General features: G+C 47.0%; 1 protein-coding gene across 1 annotated transcript in view; it reads left to right on the forward strand.

Moving 5' to 3' along the window:
- The first annotated feature begins 1,703 nt into the window (after window positions 1–1,703).
- Window positions 1,704–15,685, forward strand: part of LOC141099139 (sushi, von Willebrand factor type A, EGF and pentraxin domain-containing protein 1-like) — a 233,144-nt gene continuing 219,162 nt past the window's right edge. Inside the window, exon 1 of the mRNA XM_073587275.1 lies at window positions 1,704–1,870. The gene's annotated coding sequence lies outside the window, so the exon portion shown is untranslated. The remainder of the gene's footprint in view (window positions 1,871–15,685) is intronic.

Genomic DNA, 15,685 nt, shown 5'->3' on the forward strand with positions numbered 1-15,685 from the left:
CACCTCTGGCAGCAAGCATTGTCAGAGTTAGTATTTTACTGCCTAGTTCTTGATCTGGAGGTGTTGCTTGTTTTAGGAGGCATTTTAGAGTGTTGTTCAAGAGACTGTTTGGTGTTTTGTCTGTGTGCATATCCTCATCCTAACCAATTTGGTTTGTCCTTCCTTATTCCTGGTGTTCCACTGTGCTGTTTGTGAGTGCATATTTGTATGATTGGTATTTTTATTTATAATTGTGCTCAAAAGTTTACATACCCTTGCAGAATTTTTGATTTCTGATTTCTGGGCCTTTTTTCAGAGAATATGGATGATAACACCAAAACTTTTTCTCCACTCATGGTTAGTGGTTTGGTGAAGCCATTTACTGTCAAACTACCGTGTTTTCTGTTTTTAAATCATAATGACAACCCAAAACATCCAAATGAGCACAAATGTATCCCTGTTTGTCTTCCCTAGTTAGTCTGGCTTGTGTATTCTTATACATTACAACTCTCCACACTTCCCTGAATGGAGGAGGGGACAGATAAGGTTTGATTCAGGAGCTCAGGCATGTGGCCCCAGAGTCAGAAGTAATCTGGGGAGAAGGGATAGCTAGGGAGCTCCTAGCTTTAAGGATAAGGAAGGATCATATAGCCCCAGGATATCTTTCAACTGTGCCATGACAGTTTCCTTTACAGCTCCAAGCATTTTCCACAGTTTTCTTCCTCTCTCTACTCTTTTTACTCGTCCTATGTTTCCTCTGTCTTTCACTACTCCACCACAACCTAGCTTTAACTTGATAGTCCTGCTTAACAAGAGTTCTTTACTCTCCCCGTGATTCCACATCTTCCTTCACCTTATGACCGACTTAGCTCCCAGCCAACTGATGCTCTGTAACTCCCTCCTGGGACAATCTATTCCTCTCTTGTACTCAGTCCTGACCAGGACTGTTACTTTGCTGGCTGTAACCACAAACTCTTTCTGCTAGACATCCTCTCCCAGGACCTGGCTCTGGAAAGTCACTCTGTCACTTTGGCTTCGAATCTCGCTATCCCTTTTCTTCAGTTTCCTTTCACTTATGGTTACCCCAGAATGCAACTTTGTTCACCTTGTTCCTTTAAGTCCATTTGCTATGCATTAAAGGGCCTATATGACAGGAATTTGTCACTTTCCCTGCAACTCAGCCCTGACACTCTGGGCTAGTCCCAACCATATACTCTTACTATCCCTATTGTCAAACTATACACACTGTCAGTATTGTTCCCCTTTTAATGCATATTACAAATCATACTATTGCATCACATAATATTTTACAACACTAACTTTTTTCATCAAAAGGGAAACTTGGGAAGCCTGTCCATATCCTTACACTGGTACTGTATCTTGCTGTGGGTTTATCTGTTCAGTCACCTAAGCAGCAAAATTTTATTTTTGGTAAAGTTGCTTAAATCTTTACGCTTGCCCAACACATGAGATTCACAAACTGATGGGTGCCTAATAACAAACCTGCAGGAAATCGGTTATAGTTAAGTAAAAGCTCATCATAATTCATGTCTATGGACCTTGTTCTATATTTCAAACATCCCCAGGTAACATTAAAATGCAGACATTGGACACTTTAAACTAAAGGAAAAGGTGAAAAACATTTTTAATACACTTTACATTTCAATTTTAATAGTGTTGATTTAAAACTAGAACTATTGTTAGAGTGACGTAGATGTGTAAAAGGTCATTACTTTATATGCGTTTGAATTAACAATAAAATGTCCAGATGCCACCTCTAAGGCGTGGGAGAAGGATAGTCATCTAAAAGGTGAAAAGTTGTTACATCCTGCCATTTTGGACTCCAGCTTCTGTACAGAACAGACAAGTTTCATTCGGTTGTATAAGCGAGGTAAGAAAAAATGCAACCAGATGATCTATTGTAGCAATAATTAACCCATTACTTGCCAAATTAGCAATTTTCTTTTTTTTTTTTTTTAAATGACAGATTTTTAATGATTTGGGTCCTAATGAATCAGAAACATAATTTGCCAAATTTTTACAAGTGCGGATTTTTCAGAAAAGGGCGTCCCAACATCGGATCACACCCAGATCAGTATGCAGCTCAATTCCCTGAAACAATCCTTGTTACAGTGTTAAGGCACTGTCACACTAAGCGATATCGCTATCAATATCGCTATAACGTCACTGGTTTTGTGATGCAGCAGCAATATCGCTAGCGATATCGCTGTGTGTGATACTTACGTCCGACCGACTCCCCCGCTGGTTATCGCTGATCGCGCGAGAACGCCCTGGACCGTTTCTCGTCGTCAGCTTCCTGTGGCGCCGACGAGCAACACGTGGACGTGGGCGGGAGGACGTCAGGATCGCCTCGTCTGACAGGTAAGTAGCGACCGCCGACCGCTGCTATGTCGCTGGTGAGATCTGCCTGTGTGGCAGCTCACTAGCGACCACTTAGCGATGCACCAGCGATCCTGACCGCGTCATATCGCTGGTCGGGATCGCTGGTGCATCGCTAAGTGTGACAGTACCTTTACAAATAATGACTCCAGGAGTCGGTTAAAAAAAGAAAAACAGTAATTGGTGTCCCTCTGCCCTACAGTCATCAGTGTGCCCAGGTACATGCCTAGCTCCCCCCTAGATATGTTGGTATGTAATGTACTATTCATCTGTGCAGAATGTAATGGGAATGCAATGGACTTTCTTACCTAGTGATAATACTTATGTAGCATGTAGTGGGTGTTACTAAGGACTGATCAGCTTTATGCTAGAGGTCAGGTTTGGATAGTGCAAGATAGAACTTTATTGATGATTGTGTGTGCTGCAGGTATAAGATGAGACTCTTTATGGCCCTCACTATATTACAATATGCATCGGTCAGCGGTAGTTTAATTTCCTATTTACATTGGCAGGCTGTGCTTCAGATATATACTGAACGATCAGTGAAAGGTTATTCAGTATGTATGCATAGGTTGCCATTGTTCTCGGCAGCACATGTCCCAAAAATGATTGGGAGAGCTTCTTTAATTTTTCTGCAGTGACGTAGTACTGAAGCGGGGCTGATACAGGGAGAACATGGTTACCAGTGTTTATGTTACTACATTAACTGCACTTATAGACACGCAGGCTCGGACTGGCCCACCGGAGAACTGGAGGATTCTCTGGTGGGCCCAGGTACTGACATCTGCTGGAATACTGGCCAGTAGCTGCATAGGACCCCCACTACTCCAGGGGCCCCCAGCCAGTGGCTATGGGGCCCCTGAGTCAAGGGGGCCCGCCCTGTGCCAGTGTAGCAGCAGCTGGAGAAAGGATCCTGTCCCTGCTGCTAAAGCAAAATGAATATTCATGCTTCCCCAAGCCCCTATGAGCGTGGAGAGGCGTGAATACCATTTCTCTTTAATAGCAGGCAGCGTTAGCTGCAGGCTGCAGCTAATACTGCCCGCATGTAAAGCCCCACCACCGTACTACACACATACAAAGCACCGCACCACATACACACACGCAGGCAAACAGACACACAGGGCAGCACATCCCGGCTTCCTGCCCGGCGCTTCCTGAGACAGCCCAGCTGGATGACATCATCATCCAGCGCGCTGTCTCAGACAGAAAGATGAGGAAGAGGCTGCCAGGATGTGCTGCTGCGGGGAGGTGAGCTGTGCTGTGTGCCTGCATGTGTGTATGTGGTGCGGTGCTTTGTGTGTGAGTGTGAAAGAATGATGCAGTGCTTTGTGTGTGTGTGCGAGAGAGAGAGGTGGTGGGGAAGGAGAATGATATTGGTGGGGAGAGACAATGATGGAGGTGATGGGCAATAATGGCAGTGGGGGAGGCAATGATGGAGGTGATGGGCAATGATGGTGGGGGGAGGCAATGATAGAGGTGATGGGCAATGATAGCGGTGAGGGGAGGTAATAATGGAGGTGATGGGCAATGATGGCAGTGGGGGAGGCAATGATGGAGGTGATGCAATGGGCAATGAAGTTGGTGGGGGGAGGCAATGATGGAGGTGATGATGGAGGTGATGAAATGGACAATGATGGTGGTGGGGGAGGAGGCAATGATTGAGTTGCTGGAATGGACAGTGATGGGGTGGTGATGAGGACAATGATGGGGGTGGAGAGGGGCTGCATTATATTCTGTGGGGGGAATGCATTATTCTCAGGGGACTACATTATATTCTGGGGGGCTACATCATACTATATGAGGGGGCTACAGTATAATCTATGGGGGGCTACATTATATTCTGTGGTGTGGCTGCATTTTTCTCTCAGGGGACTATATTCTGGGGCTACATAAAGTTGCCACAGCTGTCGGCTTGCTAGCTGAGTTCTGTTGTCCACTCTACTAGGCTAGGGGCCAAGACCCTTCTGAGACCTGGATTTCCCCCACCTGACGTCCGTCAGTGTGGAATGAGCCCCAAGGGTAGCACTTGCTCAGCCCATGCCTCTGGGAATCCTTTTCCCCTTCAGGGAGTTTCCTTCAGTCCTTCTGTAATATAGGCAAAATACTGATTGAAAGAATCATAATGATGAAATATTTGCTGCAATAAACGAACTAAATATAGACTAGTCGCAAAAGTTCTGTCAGTGCTTCTTCCAGCAGCCCCTGCTGACAGGGAACTGCTGCACACGTCCTCTCACTTCCTCCCCTAAGGGGAGACTGCTGACTCACTCTCTTCTCCAGCTCTCATCATAGCTCCACCCACCTACTAACACCCTTTCATTACTCAGCAGGGATGAGATCCTCCTCCATTAGGGTCCATCCAGGGTGCCCTGCTACTATAAGTGAGTGGTGGATGCAGGTGTTAGAGTCCTGTGAGGTGCCTCCACTTTACCTGGGAAGTGGGATACCACACCTCTGTTGAGGTGCAGTACCTCTGTGGCGACTGAACCCTCAGGGGTGCCACATACCCCCCCGTTAAATGTAGCACATCCGTGGGCTGAAATAGAGTACAATGATGTTACAGGGAGCATACAAAAATATTTTAACAGTACTGTCAATAAATAAACCATTATTAAAAGCAACTTCCCTTTATGGGAGACACTTTTCTTTAATGTTACATAACAACATTATCTTACATTATCTATAATTTACTAATGTTATCTTATATCCTATGTACTTATCCAATCCTATCAATTGCTATCACTATTCTAAAGTGCTACTGGCAGCAACAGTTACAAACTGAGAAGTTTACTATCAGGTCAGGGCACACTATTCCTGCTTACCTTATGTTTTTACATCTACCTATATACAATACTAGCTCTTATTCTTTTCCCTAAACTCTGTGGGTAGCAACCGTTGCTAAGTATGAGGTTCACCACCTGATTCTGGACACACTGTCCCTGCAACAATGCTTTCCCTGCTCATTAGCAATTTTCCTATCAAGCATTGCCACTTTCATAACATTTTCTACAAAAGGTGCTTCAGAACCCTACATATCATTATTACTATCACACATCAAATAATACCTGCTACTATAACACTATCTTATATTTACAAATGCTATACAGTAATCCTAGTAAGTCCTTATGCAATAATCTTATCCTGTAATACTATACAATACTAATGTACACTTTACATTATAAAATAACCTGTACTTTACATGTGGCATGGTATTTACAAGCATAATAACACTTTTATTAATTTACAATCAAAGCAGTTATCAAGTGAGGTATTTGCTGGATACTATCCCAGCCAGGGTATCTTCTAGTGTCCTTAGTGGAGGACCCGCTCAAAACCTCCAACGTTGGTTTTGGGTGGGCTGCAAGACAACTGGTCTCCCCCTTGGACCACATCTTTGGCCACACCTAAAGGGTTTTTGTTCTGTAGTCATTGTTCAGTGGTTGAATCTTTGTTCCAAAGGTTATATGTAAAGCAAAGAAGGAACACCTAAAGAGATGCTGAACTATTTACAAGGGAAATTTTTTTGACCATTCAGCGTTCATGATCTCCTAGTCTCATATGAAATCAGTATCCTATGAAATCAGTACAAAACTTGCAAAACCCTTCTGGGTTAACTTTAAAACATGAACTATTTACAATCTTGCTGGAGTTAGTTCAGTTACTATGCACTGTAATTTACTGGGGCTGAGTAGTACAGCCTCCTGATGTGGTGGAAGCACTCACATTCTTTTGCTTCCAGGGCAAAATTTGGATTTTGCTGCCTCCTGCAGCTGTTGTGGAAGTAGTAGTTGAAAAGGTCACAACTGGTGACGCTGTGGTTTCTGTAGCAGCCAGGTTAGCCGCTGCTTGTGGGACCTCAGTTGACTGAATTTCTACTGGGTCTGCTGCTGTTTCCGCAGCCGGGATTGCTTCTGGCATGATCACAGCCCAAGGAACTGCAGGGATAACTGCAGCCTGTATTACTGCTGACGTTGGAGTTGTTGCTGCTGCTGTGGCGGTAGATGGTGGTACTGCAGACACTGTTGCCCCCTGGTGTTCTTGCGGGACTACCAGCTCCGCGGGGATCCAGAGTACGTGTAAGGCGTACCAGCCTCTCACTCCATAGTGGCGAGTGAATGAACTGCGTTCCCCCGGGAAGAGGTCACGTTTTGGATGTCCCCGGATAAGGTGGGCTTCCACATCCCGCCTGTTTACAAACAGGTTGGGGGCATGTTTAGAGTCTTGGATGAAGCCGTACCCCATTTCCAGGTCGAAACAGAGAACCATGCCCCAACTAGAGTTGAGCGACTTTGCCTTTTTTAGGGTCGAGTCGGGTTTCATGAAACCCGACTTTCTCAGAAGTCAAGTCGAACGAAATCGTCCGACTATCGGGAAAAGTTGGAGGTCCGACTGAAACACGAAACCCAATGCAAGTCAATGGGGAAGCAAAGTCGTCAGGGAGTGGAGGACAGTAAACACACCTACAGTGCCCATTTCAATGCCAACTACATCAATTCTTATAACTTAACCTTGTCAACCTTAACTTACTTTATAATAAATAGTTATGCATTTAAAACGGGGGGTTATTTGGCTAAAGTTTTGGGTGGGAGGGTAGGGCTGGCTCCAGGTTTTTGTGTGCCTCGGGCGAAAGAGTGTCAGTGGGCCCCTTTAACACATACCACAATTCATGATGCTCCGATACGGCAGAGAAATATTGGTATACTGCAATGACAAATACTTCACTTCTTACATTACATGACTGATATCTATTTTAAATTCTACAATAGCTCAAAAACCGGACAGTATATTCCTCCATACAGTATTATGGCCACCACATAGTACGCCATACAGAATAATGAGCCCCATATATTGCTCCATACAGAATGGGCTCCACATAATGCTCCATACAGAATAGGCCCCATGTGTGCTCCATATAATGCTCCATACCCTATATGATGGCCCATAAATAATGAACCCCATATGATGCTCCAGTATATGATGGGCCCCATGGATGATGCTCCATTGTATGATGGGCCTATATAATGCTCCATATATAATGGGCCCCATGTGATGCTCTAGTATATGATGGGCCCCATATGATGCTGTAGTATATGATGGGCCCCATATGATGCTCCAGTATATGATGGGCCCCATGGATGATGCTCCATTGTATGATGGGCCTATATAATGCTCCATATATAATGGGCCCCATATGATGCTATAGTATATGATGGGCCCCATATGATGCTCCAGTATATGATGGGCCTATACACTGTGTGTAGAATTATTATGCAAAAACGTCAAGACTGGGCCAAGAAATATGTTAAGACAGATTTTTGTAAGGTTTTATGGACTGATGAAATGAGAGTGACTCTTGATGGGACAGATGGATGGGCCCGAGGCTGGATCAGTAAAGGTCAGAGAGCTCCGCTCTGACTCAGACGCCAGCAAGGTGGAGGTGGGGTACTGGCATGGGCTGGTATCATCAAAGATGAACTTGTGGGACCTTTTCGGGTTGAAGATGGAGTGAAGCTCAACTCCCAGACCTACTGCCAGTTTCTAGAAGACACCTTCTTCAAGCAGTGGTACAGGAAGAAGTCAGTATCGTTCAAGAAAGACATGATTTTCATGCAGGACAATGCTCCATCACATGCATCCAAATACTCCACAGCGTGGCTGCCCAGTAAAGGTCTAAAAGAAGAAAAAATAATGACATGGCCCCCTTGTTCACCTGATCTGAACCCCATAGAGAACCTGTGGTCCCTCATAAAATGTGAGATCTACAGGGAGTGAAAACATTACACCTCTCGGAACAGTGTCAGGGAGGCTGTGGTGGCTGATACACGCAATGTTGATCGTAAACAGATCAAGCAACTGACAGAATGTATGAATGGAAGGCTTTTGAGTCTCATCATATAGAAAGGTGGCGATGTTGGTCCCTTTTTATTTTTTTTGGTTTGGAATGTCAGAAGTGTTTATTTCTACATTTTGTGTTATATTGGTTTGCATGGTGAAAATAAACTAGTGAGATGGGTATATATTTGGTTTTGATTAAATGTACTGCAGAATTATTAGGCAAGAGTAATAGTTATCTCCACAAAGAGATATCCTCCTAAGATAGCCAAATAAAAAAAAACCCACTCCAACTTCCAGAAATATTCCAAAAATATTAAGCTTTGATATTTATTCTTTTCGGTTGATTGAGAACATATTTGTTGTTCAATAATAAGAATCCTCTCAAAAACAACTTGCCTAATAATAATTGTGCAAACAGTGTATAATGCTCCATATATAATGGGCCCCATATGATGCTTCAGTGTATAATGGGCCCCGTATATGATGCTCCAGTGTATGATGGGTCCCATTTATAATGCTCCAGTGAATGATGGGCCCCATTTATAATGCTCCAGTGTATGATGGGCACATATAATGCTCCATATATTATGGGCCCCATATGATGCTCAAGTGTATCATGGGCCCCATACAAAATTCTTCAGTGTATAATGATCCCCATATATTGCTCCAAACATGATAAAAAACGAAATACATCTCCTCACTGGGCACTGCTCCACTCTAGACTCCTCAGCATCACCATATTCAAGCTCTCTGCACTTGGACTGTTCAGGCAGAGGGCGTACAGACGTGACATCAGCGTGCTCTCTGACCTGAATGTCACTGTCAGGAAACGCGGAAGAGGTCACAGCGGTGGAGCAGGGACAGGTAAGTATTGCAAGTGCTGGTGCCCAGAGCAAGCATGGAGGCCCACTCATGGGCAACGGCTGTGGCACAGGGCCCCTCATAGTACGACGGTGTCTGTGACGGCGAGTGGCCCCCCCACCGTCACAGACACCGGCGTACTGTGAGGGGCCCTGTGCCAGTGCCGTCGCCCACGAGTGGGCCCACCACCTGCTCAGGGCCCAGGCACTTGCCCAGGTGCGCCAGGTGCTGACGCAGGCCCTTGGGTGGGGTACAGCCCAGTTAGAGAGGTGGAAAAACTGGCATATGTTGAGGTGTAGGCTGGACGTTCAGCAGCTGTAAATGGAGGATTTGCAGAAGTCCGAGGAAGAGGAGGACAAAGCAAGCCATTTTGCTGGCAACCTATGTGTCATCAGGGGAAGGTGGGACAAAATCCTTTGAAACCCAGGCATGGTTCATTTTAATGAAGGTGAGATCACCAACATTTTGGGTCGACAGTCGGGTCCTTCTTTCTGTCAGGATTGATACAGCAGCACTGAAGACTCTTTCTGATAGCACACTACCAGCAGAGCAAGCGAGCTCCTGTAAGGTATATTGTGCCAATTCAGGCCAGGTGTCCAGTTTAGAGGCTCAGTAGTCAAAGGGGAATGAACTGTGAGGGAGAACATAGATAGGGGAGGAGAGGTAATTTTGAACCATAGTTGTCAACTGCTGTCTCCTGTCTGTTGCAATCGATTCAGTATTAACAGTCGTGTGAGCGGTCCTCGAGAAATCAGTCCACAACACGGTCATGAAACCCCTGTCTCCAATGCCAGTTTGGCTGTATGCACCACGAACACCTCTTCTGTTTGGCCCAGTACGGCTCATGGCAGAACCTGCTCCGCTGCTGTGTGCTGGAAATACCTCTAACAAACAGTTTACCTGAGTTGCTTGTTTGTTTGCCAATATTAGCTCTAGGTTCTCCTGTGGCATGATGTACTGTAATTTGCCTTTATAGCATGGATCGAGGATGCTGGCCAACCAGTAGTCGTCATCCCTCATCATTTTGGCAATGCGGGGGTCCCTTTTTAGGATCCGCAAGGCATAGTCACACATGTGGGCCAATGTTCCAGGTGTCAATGATGGACTGACAGTGGTGGGTGGAGGAGCACTTTCTGCCAAATCCACATCCCTCCAGTCATGCACAAACCCTGTACCTGACCTTGGCAAGTCAACATTTTCTCTTGCCCCCCGAGAAGCATCCTCCTCCCAAAAATAATCCTCCTCCTCTTCCTCCTCCGCTGCAGATGCCTGATTCATAATGTGCGTCAAAGTTTGCATGAGCAGACGCATAAGTGGGATGCTCATGCTTATGATGGCATCATCTGCGCTTACCAGCCGGGTACATTCCTCAAAACACTGAAGGACTTTACAGAGGTCTTTCAGCTTTGACCACTGCACACCTGACAACTCCATGTCTGCCCTCAAACTGCCTGCCCGTGTATCCTCCCACAGATGCATTACAGCCTGCCTCTGTTTGCACAGCCTGTCAACCATGTGCAAGGTGGAGTTCCACCTTGTTGCAACGTCTATGATAAGGCATTGCTTGGGGAGGGGGATGCGATTTCTGCAGCCTCTGCATACAGCTGGAGTCTAGGGGCGAGCGACGGACGTGCGAGCACAGTCTTCGCACCTTATGGAGCAGGGCTGTTAACTCCAGATAATTATTTAGGAAGCACTGCACCACCAGGTTCAAGGTGTGAGCCAGGCAAGGTATGTGACTGAGTTTTGCACGGGCTATGGCCACCACAAAATTACTGCCGTCATCACTGACTACCTTGCCTGGCTCATGATGTAGACTGGCCAGCCATGACTCAGTTTCTCACTGCAAGTACTCGGCCAGTACCTCCACGGTGTGTCTGTTGTCGCCCAAACACATCATCTTTAAAACAGCCTGCTGACGCTTACCACTAGCTGTTCGAGAGTGGGACACCTCGTGTGCAACACTGGCAGCTGCGGATGGAGTGCTCGTGCGACTGCGCTCTGTCGACGAGCTTTCGCTTCTGGAGGAAGAGGGTTGGATGCCTACAGCCAACTGTTTCCTATACCATGGGCTAGGCAGCACTGTCCCACCGTCGCTGTCCCCTGTGGACCCTGCATCCACCACATTAACCCAGTGCGCAGTGATGGACACGTAACGGCCCTGGCCATGCCTACTGGCCCATGCATCTGTTGTGAGGTGCACCTTTCCACTCACTGATTGTTTGAGTGCATGGACAATGCGGTCTTTCACATGCAGGTGGAGGGCAGGGATGGCTTTTCTAGAAAAGAAGTGCCGACTGGGTAGGTCATAGCGTGGGACAGCGTAGGCCATGAGCTCTCGGAACGCTTCGCTTTCAACCAAATGGAAGGGCATCATCTCTAATGAGATCAGTTTGGCAATGTAGGCATTCAAAGCCAGCATACACGGATGAGAGGATGAGTACTTTCTTGTCCTACTCAGAGTGTCTGGTAGGGTGAGCTGGACTTGAGAGCTGCATATGGGGGAACTAGCGGTGGACCTGACGGACTGAGAGGGGGTTGGTGAGGGTGATGGTGGTGGTGGTGATGGCCTTTATTCAGTCTTTTGTTGCAAAAACATTGTGATTCCCTGACTGCTTTGGCCTTGCAACGACACCTCAACATTTCTTGCTGGTGGTGTGCTTACCGGTGGGCTTACAGTGGGGAAAGCGATGGAGCTTTGCTGGCTACCTTCAGTCAGAGCAGGTGCACATGTGCTACCTGAGGTTTTGTAGTCCATCCATGCATGCAAGTGCATGGTGGTTAAATGTCTAAGCATGCAACTGGTATTCAAATTTCGGAGATTTTTCCCCCGGCTAAAGGTCCTTCCACACTTCTAAGAGATAACCTTTGCCTCATCAATAGGATTTTGGTCAAAAAAGTGCCACACTGCAATCTTTCTACTATGGTATAAATTTTCAGGCCTTGCACGCTGTGCTAATTTGACCGTCTGGCCAAGCTGTCCTGCAACTCTTTTTGTTTTTTTACCACTTTTTTGGACAGCTACGGGCCTGCCAGATAACCGCTGCTGCAATGACGATGCCTGCTGCGGATTCTCCTCTTCTGAGCTATTGTCAGCGGCACCCTCTTCCCCCAATGGATACCAATCCGGGTCAACAACTGGGTCATCCATCACCTCCTCTTCAATTTCATCTGCACCTTCCTCTTTGTCACCGTGTAAGGTGGTATAGTATGCGGGAAGGGGCACCTGAGTTTCATCAAGGTCAGATTCTGGCTCAGTACACTGCAAGGGCAATGTAGTGCTCTGGGTCAATGTACCAGCAGAATCATCTAGCAGTGATGTCAGATTAATCTTGGACTGGGGAATTCAGGATTTGACTTGATAACCCAGGCATGGTATGTGAAAAGAGCTCCATGGAGTAATCTGAAGTGTGGCCTGCCACATCCTTCACTTTTGGTGGGGGTGAAGGACACAAGGAAAGGTGTTTTTCCTCACCAGAAGCCTGCACTGATGACTCAGTGCTTGCAGTTTTTGAAACTTCAGAAGAGGAGGCGATAGAGCTGGAGGCTGTTTCGGCAATGTAAGCTAAAACCTGTTCCTGATCCTCCGGCTTTAAAAGCGGTTTACCTACTCCCAGAAAAGGGAACCTTACAGGCCTTCTTGAGCCAGATGATGATGCAGGCTCAACATCTCCTGCCTTAGCTGCAATTGTGCTTTTGGCATAACCAACAGATGCACCACCACCACCATCAGTACCAGCTGCCCCCCCTACCCACGTCCGCGGCCTCTTCCACCATACTTACTCATGTTTGGGAAAATGTACAAAAAATACCAGCAGATATATGGTACTGTATGAGGAGCGTACAGCTGTGTAAGGAAAAATTTAAATCTCCGTATATATTTCCTTAGTCACAGACGCTGTCTCAGTATGGATTTGACCGTAATCCAAACAGCAGATATATGGTACTGTATCAGAAGCGGACAGCTCTATACGGTGTATGTATGGAAAAATGTAAATCTCCATCTATTTTTTTCCCAGAGTCACACACAGATAGCATGTATTTGTCCATGATGCCAGCCGGTACACGGTAGTGTGTGAGGAGCGTACACCTATATGCGGTGTGGGAAAAAATGAATGCTCGGTAACTGTTCAGAAAAAAAGAATAAAAGTAGGAGTGCTGTGTAAAAAGCAGTCTGCACAGCAGTGTGCACACAGCAATGCAGCTATCAGGTAGCCTAATAAGGCAGCCTAATAACCAGCACTGCTGCACACAAAAAAATCCTCCCCTGTCACTGCACACTAACTGTACAGCACAATTGCTATCAGCACAAGCACAGAATGTTGTTTTCTTTCCTGCCTAACACCCTCCCTATTGAGAAACAGCATCAGCAACCTCTGCCTATGCTAAGATCGGCAGAAGTAAAATGGCGGTCGGCGGTCAGGGCTTTTATAGCCACTGTGATGCCACACAAAGCAAGTCAATCACTGCAATGCCCTTCTCTAAGATGGTGGTGGCCACTGCCCATGTCATCACGTCGCCTACAGTGTGCGTCCTTGCTCATTGGCAGAGAAAAGGCGCCTGAAAGCATTATGGGAAACGTGACTTTGGCGCTCAGGTCGGCGACCACATGGCCGACCTCACACTATGGTCGGGTTTCGCTCGGCGAAAGTCGGCGACTTTTGAATTTGACCGACCCTTTTCGCTCAACTCTAGCCCCAACCCATTGAGTTCCCGCTGCCAATATGCTCTCCACGTGCCAGGGTTTTGATGAGGAGGTCCTGCTCCGCCAGGTCATTCGCTGGGTCTGCCGCTCCCTCTCTTCCTGCTCTAGCTTAACGACCTGCCTGCGGCATAATTCCTCCGTTGTTATGGGGAACCCCATGAGATTAGTCTCCTTATCCTCCCAGATGAGGACCTCCGGCTTGCGCTGCACAGCGGGAAGTGGCTGTTGTATCGGGACTGGCTCTAAGATTTCTCCCCTGGGTGCAATTTTTTCGGTCCGAGGTGACGTCCATGACCACCTGGCCAGATTCGGGGGTTGGTGTTAACCCGATGGGGACTAGCAGGGCCTCCCATGTCCCAGGGGTGGCGCCCGTACCTGTTCTCCCAGTGCTGCTGTCATCTGCCACAGGTTCCGGTGGTGTGGGTGCTGGTGCTGTAGGTACCGGTGACGTGGGTACCGGGGATCTGGCAGTCTCCTCCAGCACAGCCTGCTTCTTTCTGGCGAGGAGATCTTGCCGCTGGCGCAGACTCCTGCCCAGCTCTTCAATTTCCTGCTCCTGGCGTGCCAGGTCGGTGTCCACTGAGAGGCTGGGGCCTGGCTCCGCAGTGCTGGGAGAACTTTCCACTTCTTTCCCGCACTCGGCAGGCCTCCTTCCACCCTCCATTATGGCCTCCTGGTGTACTGTCTTTTCTTCCACTCTCTTTCCCACCGCAGGGCCTTTCTCCACCTCCTGGAGGCGGTGCCTTTTCCCTTTCCTGCCATACCAGGCTAGGATACAGACCCCTCTGGGTGTCGGCCGTGATGCTGTTGCATAGAAATACAGATAGGGGAGGTTCATGTTGCTTTGCGCTATTTCTTGGGTGCCGCCCACAATGGCACGCCTCACTGCACACCTCGTAAAACCGCCACGGCAGCCATCTTTACAGTCCAAATCACAATCCAATAAGTTTGTTCCTTTGCACATTTTGCTTAGTCATTTCTCAGTTCAGTCAAATCTCGGGCACACAGCACCCGGTGATCCCGGGCTTCGATATCCTGTTTGTGAAGCAAAGTTGAAGCGCCCGCCAGGGTAGTGGGGTTACTCTGTACCGGGCCGCTTATTAAAGGGGAAGTGTCACAGTGGCAGTGACCTGGTCTGTGAGACTGCAAGAGTCCTGTTGGTGAGGAGCGAGGAACTTTTGACCTGGCACATACCTCACATGATGACACATACTGAAGCATATCTTTCCGAAAGGTTGGCCACCAAAAAAACTGAGACAGAAATTCCTGAGTCTTCTTAACTCCCCTATGGCCGGCAAACTTAGAGTCATGCATTAGTTTCAAGACACTCAGTTTTACTGTTTCTGGAACATACAAACGCTGTCCTTGAAACCAAAGTCCATTCTAGAAAGTTAGATTTACCTGGGTGGGGGGTAGGCCCAAAAGCGAATATGCAGCAAAAGCCTCCTTAATCTCCGTTAAAAGATCTTGATTATGTAGGACACTTACAAAGTTTTTCTCAGATAGTATGGTCCTTGGAGACAAAGCAGGAGTTGCTTCATCTGAATGAATCCTGGACAGTGCATCAGCCTTTCCATTGCGAGAGCCCGGCCTATAGCAAATGACAAAATCAAACTGGTTAAGAAAAAGATTCCATCGAGCCTGTCTGGGTTTTAGACATCTTGCCGACCTCATAAATTCGAGATTTCGGTGATCCGTGAGTATAACAATCTGTTGGGATGCTCCTTGTAACAGATGTCTCCATTCCTTAAATGCGGTTATAATGGCTAACAGTTCTTTGTTGCCAACGTCGTAATTCCTTTCTGCAGGTGATAACTTTTGAGAGAGAAAGGCACATGGATGCAAGAGATCTTTCTCACCTGTCCTTTGCGAGAGTATGGCCCCTACAGCACAGTCCGAGGCGTC

Source organism: Dendrobates tinctorius, unplaced genomic scaffold (genome assembly GCF_039654945.1).
Source record: "Dendrobates tinctorius isolate UK_male_01 unplaced genomic scaffold, ASM3965494v1 ptg000098l, whole genome shotgun sequence".
Taxonomy (NCBI): Eukaryota; Metazoa; Chordata; class Amphibia; order Anura; family Dendrobatidae; genus Dendrobates; species Dendrobates tinctorius.